Here is an 11,879-nt window from a genome sequence, read left to right as displayed (position 1 = left end):
ACAGGACATTGTGGTGGGAAAAATTCGGGGTGAGTGGAAAAAATTCAGGGTGGGAGGAAATAAAATTTTTCAAATGTTTTGCGTTCCCTCGAGAAACTTTGCGTTCCCTCGCAAAACTTTTGCGTTCTCTCGCAAAGATATTTGAGTTCGGACAAACGCTCCCTGTTTACTTTGCAGCTTGAAGTGGTTACAGCTCGTATGTTCACAATGGAGCGGTTCACAGAGTTTTATTTTGAACTTGCACTCAAAGTAATACAGTCAGTGCTTATTTCGAGGCACGGTTTTGGGACATTCTAAAACGCTTAATGTGGCTTAATGTTTCAAAATAGTGACATTGGAGGACTAAATTCGATAATAATAAATTATAAAAATTATTAGGCTAACATTAATAACCTTATTAATAATATTGCTATTAATAAAGCAGAATATGAACGCAACGCCCTGCACATTAAGCCTTTTCTTCCCCATAGAAAACGCTTAAGGTAGGGTATAAAGAAAGGTTCATGCAGCTCGTATGTTCACAATGGAGCGGTTCATAAAGTTTTTATTTAGAACTTTGACTCAAGTATAAAGAAATACAGTCAGTGGTTAGTTCAAGGCACGGTTTTGGGACATTCTAAAACGCTTTAATGTGGCTTAATGTATTAAAACAGTGACATTAGGACCAAATTCGATAATAATAAATACTAATAAAATTGTTAGGTTTATATTAATAACCTTATTCATAATATTTTCATTATAGCCTACCTTAAGCGTTTTATGGGGGAGAAAAAGCTTAGGCTACGTGCAGGGCGTTGCGTTCATATTCTGGGCTATTCTGCTTAGTAATATTATTAATAAGGTTATTAATATTAGCCTAATAATTGTATCAGCTTTTATTATTATCGAATTTGGTCCTCCAAGTCACTGTTTTAAAACATTAAGCCACATTAAGCGTTTTATTATGTCCAAAAACCGTGCCTTGAGCTAAGCACTGACTTATTAATTTATTTGAGTCCAAGTTCAAAATAAAACTCTATGAACCGCTCATTGTGAACATACGAGCTGTAACCACTGCAAGCTGTAAAGTAAAAAGGAAGCGTTTGTCCGAACTCAAATGGTTTTGCGAGAGAACGCAAAAGTTTTGCGAGAGAACGCAAAACATTTGAAAAAAATGTTTTCCTCCCACCCTGAATTTTTTCCACTCACCCCGAATTTTTCCCACCACAATGTCCTGTAAAGGGCTCCTTAATTTTGGAATGAACTTATTTTGAATATAAATATATTGTATTGTTTTATGTTGTTGTTTTATGAAGTATTTTTTTATATGTAAGCAGGGCTGTAACAACTATAGACCTCTATAGTTTTTACATTTCATCTGATTTAGCAAGCACTTTCACTGAGCCATGATGCAAATGAAGGACTTATTTTTGTATGTTTAATATCTATGTTTAATAACACTTTTCAGATGTTCTCTGAAAATGAACGGTTCTCAACATTTCAAGCCACCTTTGATCAAATCAGAGGACCCAACCATAGCCTCATACACTGTTAGACATTTCAAAGGGTTTTTACAGATTAAGATTTACAGTAGCAAACTGCATTTGATTTATCAGTATACTACTGTAATTCATTCATTTACTGAGATAAGACTTTCATCAGTTCCTTGACTGGCCATTTGACTATCTGTGGAAGTGCCTTAAAACACACAAACTTACACTTAAAAGGTGTGATTAAATTCAAACACTTATTTTCAATAAATAAATACATTTAAATATAAATATTTTAAATTTAAAGTTAATCTGTTTTAAAACTTATATGGCACTTAAATGGCTCTTTTTGGTTTCATTAATATGATTCTCAAAATTGAGCCAGTGTTTCTAAATTTAAAAAACAAACTACTGTTTAAGCTCACCTACACAAGAAAATCGCTACCTGGTCTCATGTCATTTACGTACCTGGGTGCTCTTTTTAGCGTGACATGAAATACGTACCAATAAGTACATATCACTGCAGTTTCCAAAATAAATGAACACTTTCACACAAATTTACAGAGTTGCGATTAATAAAGCGTAATTTTCGCACAATTACTTGAAGAATATCATGCTATGACTTCAAACAATATTAATATGCTGGGAGATTTGAAAACTGATGTTTTTGAACATTAGCGTCGCACACATCCAGGTGATAAGGTGTTTTCATAGGTGTTAGGTTGTTCGGTAGCTCACGAAGTACGGAGATGGACTTAGGAGAAGAGAAGCACCGGTTCGAATCCCGTGTAACTACGGTTCGACAAAGCAGTTAAAATCTGTGTAAAAGGAAGTTCAAATGGCACAGTTGCATCAGCTAAAACGCTTTTATATCGGTTTGCATTTGTTAACACTATCGGGTAGGTTTAGGGCTGGAGTTGGTGTAGGGCATATTTCCAACACGATAGAGCATTAACCTTTAGCGACAGTCCCCGGATATTTGAATTCTGAACCGCCGCAATACGTATCTGAAGCAACGTAATGAAAAAACAGCAATACGTACCAATATCTACGTAATAAAAATGTGCCAGTGTTCACATATTGAACCTGTGTTTTAGCGCCACTCAGTGGACATTTCTATTTGAAACTGCGGTGAAACGTGCAGCAAGGTACGTAAAATGGTGTCGCACAAAAAGTGCACAGAGGTACGTATTTTTATGAGACCAGGTTGGAAAATCAAGTTAATGCAATGCAAAATACAATAATAGCCTATATCTTTTGTCAATCTACAATGTTTTATGTAAACAAAAATCAACAGGCCCAAGTTTGCGCACTTGTGGCCAATTTATATCGCAGTCCGTCCAACTGCAAAGAGAACATTACCTATTTCACATCACATCGCTGATGTAAGCATAAATCTGTAGATACATAAAGATATATTCATAAAGACAAATGATTATAGTAAGATAGAAAAAAATAATAATAATAATAAACAAAATGACTGTTGGGAGGATGGGAGACTGCTTATAGGAATACCAGGCACTGTAAGCTTTTGGGTTGTCTTCTGTAGTTAGCTAACCCACTTAGTTAGCGAAAACACTGGCCCGTAATATAGCTTTTGTCAATCTCATATTTCATAAAAACAAAAATCAGCACTTGTGGAAAATATATATCACAGTCCGTGCAACTGCAAAGAGAATTTTGCATCACATCGCAGATGTAAACATAACTCTATAAATGCATAAAGATATATTCATAAAGATACTGAAAATTAAACAAAATAACATTTTAATAAAATAGCTTTCTGACAAAATATAGCCTATAATTTTCTGATTAAATGTGTATTTTTACAACATAGAGCTGCTTCCTGAGGGCACTCCACAGATCTACAGGCTATTTTCTATTACAGTACATTATAAATGTCAACACAGTTTGTACAAGAAGCACTTAATTAACTTTCTGTAAAATACATGTTGTTATTAGTATATGCTGCTGATTGTTACCGTGCAGCATCTTTAACACAAAACTAGCATCCTGCTATGTGCATGTGTCACAACCCTTTGGTTTGTGTTATGTTATATCTGTGTTGTTTTGTGAATGTCTGTATGTGTCTGTCTAGTAACATCATCTGATTGGTTACTGCAAGCTCACTGATGCTCTGTCTTGATTGGTGCACAGCACTTTAAAAATCATGTCATCACCTCCTCAGGAGACATCTTTTGTTATGAGCAGAGTTTGATTGTATAGTGAGAGTTTGTATGTGTTAAGGGGGAATTATAGACTGAGTACTATTTGTTTGAGTGTTTGTATCAGAAGGAATGCGTTGGTTTATTTGACCCCTTTACACTGACCTTGGATTGCCCTTTGAAATGTGTAAATAGTTTTGTAAATATTGAGAATTGGGATATTAGGGAGCCTGACACCATTTTTCTTTATTGTGAACTTTTGATCTCTGTTTTGGGGTTAGGCAGTTAGGGTAGTGACTTGTATTTTCTTTCCTTTTCTTTTGATGAAGTAAGGTAGAGGTTTAAAATCAAAAATGTTTTGTTTGTTATTTTGGCTTGGTCAGCTCCCAAACCTAAACTCACAATTTAAAATAAACTCATTATGATGCAATTCTACGCAAGTCCTTACTTGTTTCACCTCATCCCTAGATGGGTGCGTAACACACGAGTGCAGTATCTAGTCACTATACATAATAAACAAATACATAATATGTCCTGCACAGGATCCGAAATCAAGTCTCCACAGTTCCTGCTCCAGATGATTCCCATCTCCATAACGACCACTGCCATAACAATATGCCCATCACAATATGTATACACACTCTTTAAAAATACTGCACAACCTAAAAGAAGTAAAATAAAAATTATGAAAACTTGGAAAGAAAAATAGCATATGTTGTACTCCATGTTTGTTTTTTTCCCCGTTTTTTTTGTTTTTTTCTACTCAAATCATAGTAGCAAGAAACTGGAGAGTTCCCACCACACAAATTTGCATGCTCTTTGCAAATGTTGAAAATTAACTATGGTTTTGAGAAACACTGAACTGTTTAACTTTGTTGCTAATGACCAAACCTGCGACTATTGTTGGATAACAGTGTTTTTTGGACATGCACTCAAGTACTGGGAAATGGCTCTTTCTGGTCTATGATAGTAGCTCTACACAAAAATTTAGTATGGTATAGTATAATTGTATGGTAATTATTTCATAAATTGAAGGCACAAAAAAAAAAAAACACACACAGAGCTCAAGTTACAATGTCAAAAATTGGGCAAGCGCCTGACTGATCTGACAAGTTAAGTAACGGCAGGATGGAAGGATGGTATATTAAAAAAAAAAAAAAAACAGTGTCAAACAGTCTTTCTCTAGTAAGACACAAAGTACACTATGAGATAACCCTGAATCCACCAAGGCCAATCTGAAATATATTTTTTCCTTGGAGTTTCACTGTTCAATATGAATTAATAATGTTAATACAAATATAAACACCTTGTTATATCTAGACCAACAGGAAATTGTATTCATGTGATATTTAATTTTCTCTTCTTATTCTATTAAATAACTACTGTTTTTTTAGTCTCTCACAATCATCAATGGTATGCATGGTTGGGGAAAGAACCGATACACACACAACGTTTACTGGACAGATACATAGTTTATGTACTTTTCCTGTCATCCATATTAATTTATCACTGAACAAAGATTTTCAAAATTGATTGGATACAAACATGAACAGATTTTCATAAGGCGTTCTACTTCCGTTTATCATTGTAGTCTGGAAGGCACAGTCAAATACATCACAGAATACAGGAATGTAAATAACATGACATATGTAAATGAGGCACACCTCACCTCACTTTTATTCCTTCTGTTCCGGGATCAAATCTCGACACAGTTCATTCATTTTATTCCAGGTGACATTTCAGGCCATAAGCATTTTAGCAGGAATTGCGTCATCAACACAAGCATAACAAACAAGTTTGATATTTGATATTTATATAAAGAGAGCGGCCTTTATATCTGGTGACTTGGCAGGTGTTCGTGATGCTCAAAAGGACCTCAATTTCCAAATGAGAGAGGCTCGGCGTTGGTTTAAGGAGCGGGCAGAACAGGAATTGTCGACATCGAATACAAGGAAATTGTGTAACTCAATTAGACAGATGACCAAAATGGACACAAAAAGGAAGTCACTGTCTGCCCTAAATGAAATTGCCAGGGCCAATGAACTGAACAATTTCTACTTGCGCTTTAATACAGATAATGACAATGCCAAGGAATGTATGGCAGTTTTAAATAATGTGATTTGTGATATACACTCGGACAGAATTTTAATTGAACCACATGCTGTTACTAAGGTCTTTAAAACTATACGCCCTAACAAAGCCACAGGTCCAGATAATATGTCTGTGTTCGTGTTAAGAACCTTTGCTGAGGAGTTGTCACCTGCCTGGCATAAACTATTTCAGTTTTCTATAGACACTCATACTGTGCCGGTGCTGTGGAAAAAATCTGTTATCATCCCAGTACCCAAAAAGGTGTGCCCTCAGGAGGATAATGATTACAGACCGGTGACACTCACTTCAAATGTTTTTAAATCATTTGAGAGGCTTATGATAGAAGAGTTATGCACAGATGTGGAGCCATTGCTTGATAAATATCAGTTTGCTTATACAAAAAATTGAAGTACAAGTGATGCTATTGCAACAGTAATGCATCATATTTTGAAGCATCTTGAATGACCGACTGCATATGCCAGACTACTTTTTATTGATTTTAGTTCAGCTTTTAATTTAATACAGCCACACATTCTTCTTAGAAAGTTAGCTCAGGCAAAGGTAAATCCTTTTCTAATTAAGTGGTACCATTATTTTCTGTATGATAGGCCACAACAAGTGGGGTTTAATTCTGCTTTATCTGACAAAGCAGTAGCACTGGCGCCCCTCAGGGGTGTGTATCTTCACCATTCTTGTTTGCATTCTATACAAATGACTGTGTCAGTGTGGAGCCAAATCAATACATAGTGAAATTTTCCGATGATACTGTTCTACTTAGCCTACTTACAAAAAACTCCAACTTGAACACTCATTATGCAGCGGTAGAAAACCTTGTGGCCTGGTGTGATGTACATAAATTGCAGATTAATATAAGAAAGACTGTGGAAATGCTGGTGGACCCTGGCTCAGTAGGGGATTATGGCCCTGTGGCCATTAATGGCCATGAGATCGAGCAGGTGAGCTCATTTAAATATCTTGGAGTCCACATTGATAGCGATTTGGGCTGGCGTACACAGGTGGCAAGTGTCTGTGCCAGAGTTCACCAGCACCTTCATTTCTTGCGCAGATTTAGATTATTTGGTGTTTGTAAACATATTATGTTGATTTTCTACAGAGCAGCGATTGAATCGATATTGAGGTATGGCATGACTAGCTGGTTTGGTAATTTAACAGTTAAATCTAAAGCACAGATCTCCAGCGTAGTTAGGACAGCGGGTAAAATTATGGGTACTCCCGGTCCCCTTAATCCACAGGAATTGTTTGAGCAGGCTATATGCAGACAAGCTAGAAGTATTTTATCTGAGAAAACACATGTGCTGTACCCTGAGAGGAGGTTTAGGGTCCAATTGTGCAGGTACAATAGGTATAAATATAAATTTATCCCGTTGTCAGCTACATTTTTAAATGATCAAAAGGGAATGTATTTTGAGGGTTTGGGGGGATTAGGGCAGGGGTGTTATCTACTTAAGTTCACCTGGTTAAATTGTATTGCATTTTGAGTATTTTCTATATAGGTTTAAAATGTCCTTTATGTCTATGTTGTATGTTTTATGTTATATTGTGCAGCACGCCCTTTGTCCAAGCACAATTTCTCCCATGGGAGACAAATAAAGTCAACCTAACCTAACCTAATATTTAGGATTTTAAATTGGGATGATGACAGCTATTACATCAGTACTTTCACAACAGCCAATACATGACCGCAAATTACAGGGCCAAAGAAAAGAAAATGAGCAGCTTATTTTATAATCTCATCAAATTGGTTTTTATCTTCTTTTTATCCCTCTACTTGTACTGTTGTGAGACATGAGAAGTGCACACTTCACCTTTAAGAAAGATTTAACGAACTAAAATCACAATGTAAATACTAAAACCAAATTTAAGACCAAATTGACATACTATTTTGTATGTTTACACACAATATCCAAAGTAAATCAGGCAAGATTCCTATAGGAATAGCTTTCAGCTGTGCCTGCCAGAGGGAATGAGGGCAGAAACATTCCAGTGTTCATGCTTTGAAGAAAAGTCAGACACGTGGAAACATGTCTAGTTGTGCAGGAAAGTGTTGGGAAAGTTAAAGCTGAACAACCGGCCGGTTTTAATGTGTTAACTAGATGAACTAACACAATTCTGACACTTGTAAGTTTAAAGTTTGTGAAAAAAAATGTTTATTTGATTGTCTGCTTTGATTCAGTGCAATATCCATGACATAATCAATGCTGAAATGTGAAAGTTCAGTTGACACTTGTTGTTTAAGGAGACTGCAGTATACAGTAGGCTCATATAATCTTAGCAAACAGAAAGACTAAAAGCATATGCTGCTATATTAAACCAATAATCCAAACAAAAAGCTGTTAACTCCAGTTGTTATTATTTAGCATTCTTTAAAGGTAAAAGTCTTTCTGAGAAATAGGGAAGTGTTGTATTTCATCTGAGCCTCAGTTAACATTAACATGTATAAACAATAAGCCTCTGTGGCTTCACCAAGCAGAAGGTAGTGCTTTGAAGTTGAACAGAAAACATGTTTCATTTTAATACACTACCACAGTGATCATTAAAAGTATTAAACACTTTGAATTCATTATAACACTTGTCTATACTGTGACTACATTCACACAGTACTAGAATTAATTTTTCAGTCCAGTTGTCAATTTAAAGTGTTACAATCACAGACAACTTGGTTATTAATGAGGTTGATAAATGCATTTTAAATCTAAAAACAGATTTTCAGGACCACTGCATTTTCAGGACAACCATAAGCATAACCACAGCATAAGTAATCTGATCCTTCAGGCTTCTGTAAGAATCAGAAACAGGTACAAGTTAGAAAAGGGAAAAAAGGAAGATTCGCTTGCTATAGCAACACACACTAAAACTGGGGAAGGTCAGAAATCTTTGTGAGAATAACAAACTACAGACAGAAAATTCACCAAGAAGGTACAAATTATGATATTCATTGCCAAAACTTTCACCACCGTTTCCCCTTTGGCATGCCTTCTTGAAGACTTAGTAACAGTCAAACTATAAAACATTATTAATCTGAACTGGTGAAAATTATATTAAAGCACAACACATTTAAAGACTCATATCACTTGTAATGATACTTACCCTGTTCTCTGGCCTCATTACAGTTCCTTCTGCAGCAGAACACGAGTCCAAAAACTACAATTATGGCTAGCAGCACTGCAGCAACTATCAGCGATATGAGATGGCGGCTTGGTTCTGTAATAAACAAATACAAAACAGCACTTCATGAAAAAGAGTCTTACTTCAACCTTCATCAACCAAGACACAATACATTAGAGAGTGAAGAGAGACAATATAAATAAAATGTAAATCAAACATCTCTCCACTCAACTGATTTATCTCTTTGCTCAGAGAGTTTTAATGGCAGGTGTTAAACTACACAGAACAGGAAAACTCTCCAAAATGCTCAAACTGAGATTACAGAGATCACGAGTTCATTAAAACAAAAACATAGGTAGTAGCTCATAAAAATAATTCTGAACAATATTTCAATCGCTAATTTCACCGCTGACGTACCTGTACATGTGTGACAGTACTGACTGTTGTCCAGATGTTGAGTCTGGTTTCTGATGGGGTTGTTGAGCACACAGCTGTAGGTGTTTTTATCCTGATATTCCACCTCCAGAGGTAGAGAGACTGATGCTGAGATCAGATACACTGATGCTGGACAATAAACTGTTTCCTTTGAACCAGGAGAGAGTCACATGACTCACATTCACCACTGAACACAGCAGTGAACAATTCTGACCTGATGGTCTTTTAGATGATGAAAAACAGTTTGAAGAGTTTCTGGTGATGACAGGAATGGACAGATGAGCTGGGGGAGAAAAAAAAACGATGTTATTTCAGGAACAATTGTTGACATTTTACTAATTAAGACATATTTAAAGATCATTAAACATGCAGGTCATCTTATCAATAAATAAAGTAAAATCAGCCTTGGCAAGAAGACCCCTGTTTCATTTTTTTTTGTGTGTTTTGTTTCATCACAATTTGGATCATCATGAGCTGGACATCAGTTACTCACCATAGACAGTAACACAGAAGCTCTTCAATGAGGTTTTTCCACTGATGACAGCAAGTTTATAAAGTCCAGTGTGTTCAGTTCTGATGTTTCTGATGGTCAGAGATCCAGTTTGACTGTCCATCTGGAGTCTGTCTCCAAATGTCACAGTACTGTCAAACATATTAACAAACTGGTTATATATTTCAGTTATTCGAGTCTCTTTAGGTCCAAACATCCACAGTATATGATCATCTCTCTGTACTTCAGTAACATCAGTGTTTAGAGTGACAGAATCTCCTTCAGTCGCTGATACTGACTCAATTTCATCTATATCAGAACCAAACACACCTGAAATGTAAACAAAGTCCCAGTCAGTAAATAAAAACCTGTCTTGGATAAAATTGGTTCTAATCATTTCAACAAGACTGTACTTAATATTCAAATACAATATATGATGGAAAAACACGAAAGCAGTTTTAAAGGGGTCATATAATGCCATTTTTGTACAAGCTAATATGATTCTTTAGGGTCTAAATTGAAAGTTTGTAATATACTTTAATAAAAAATTCTCATTAGTATTGTAAGAAAACACTCATTTTACCTGCTCAAAAACAGCTCTGTTTTCAGCACACAGTTTTAGTGCGTGTGTTTTAAATGCTAATGAGCTTTGCTCGCCCGCCTCTGTTCTGTGGGGCGTTTTGACACAACACACGTGGAGTGTTGCCTTGACAACAGTTGAGGGTATATTTTGAAGAATGGCAGCGGAGTCTCTGAGGATACTGTGCAATCTTATCAATTGAACCGAGTCGGACCCGGAACAGGATGACGGCCCGAAGAAGACATCAATTAGAGTATTTATAGTCTTGGATCATATGCATTTGCAGGATGTAAACAGTATTTTGCAGGTATTGTGTTACCATTCATTTTCATGCAGTTATAACTGTTTTTATTTATTTAAATTTTTACATTACTTCTTAACAGACACCGTTATAAACCATCTACAAAAGTAAGCTTAGTGTAGTGTTATCATGTTAACTTTAATACCTGCGTACACAGTTTGTAATAACACAATAACCATAACGTTTTGTTCATTATAAACGTGGGATTATTAATTATATTGAGAACGTCAGAATAGAAAACATGCATGTACCCTGAATGTAAACATTAGCCACATACATCGTGAAGCGTGCTAGCGATTTGCAAAGATTAATATAAAGATTAATATAAAGGTTAATTAAACGTTACACTCACTTCTTCTGGAGGTTCAGCAGGAACACGAATAGTTGGTACCGATTCTTTTTCAGGAGCAGCTTCTTAGCAAAACCAGCTTTATACTGACCTTCATTTATAAAGCAGTCTGGTGAAAAATGATTCGCAAACATGAAAACATTGACGTTGCTCGTGGGGAATATTCCTTCAAAAGCAAAACTCAGCCACTGTGTCTTCAGCGGTTCGGACTTAGGAACATCAAAATGACTGCTGTGTTCATTATTGCACCCGAGAACAGAACACCACAATCGCTAGACGCCATTCTGCTCATAGACAGCTCCAGCGTATATCAACAATGACGCGCGGACTATGATTGACAGCTCGCTCACGAGCAAGGGCGGGTCTGTGTTGAAACACTGCTGTCAATCAACCATCGTGGGAGGGGCGTCCGACCGTGTGGCGTCACACGGTCGAACGGCTTGATTTGAGACAGGGTAAAACAAATAAGGAGATTAAAAAAAAACACTGGATGGATTTTTATCATTTTATGATGGTTGTGTACAGGCACTGCTAACACACATTTCAGTACAATCAACTTGTAAAAGTGCATGTACCATTATATGACCCCTTTAACATGCAATTTCTATTTTACTCTGAACAGGAAAATTATATTTAACACATACCACGCAAGACCAATAAATGCAGACAGAATAAAGTTGCTTCATGAATCATTCTTCACATATCAAGTTGTCTCCAACAGGCATATATAATTTCCTCTTGCATGTGAGAAGAATAAATGCAATTAAACAATAATCTAGTCCCGTTATAAACAGAATCATTTTCATTCTCAGATGTAGTTAACATGCTCCATGCCTTCAGGGACAAAAATATATCCACATAGAAGTGTTTAGA

At 36.1% G+C, this 11,879-nt stretch overlaps 1 pseudogene; it reads right to left on the bottom strand.

Moving 5' to 3' along the window:
• Positions 1 to 7,890: 7,890 nt before the first annotated feature.
• Positions 7,891 to 11,879, bottom strand: LOC131529930 (SLAM family member 6-like; annotated as a pseudogene).

The sequence above is a fragment of the Onychostoma macrolepis genome, chromosome 22 (genome assembly GCF_012432095.1).
Source record: "Onychostoma macrolepis isolate SWU-2019 chromosome 22, ASM1243209v1, whole genome shotgun sequence".
Taxonomy (NCBI): domain Eukaryota; kingdom Metazoa; phylum Chordata; class Actinopteri; order Cypriniformes; family Cyprinidae; genus Onychostoma; species Onychostoma macrolepis.
This window is presented reverse-complemented; position numbering and strand designations above follow the sequence as displayed.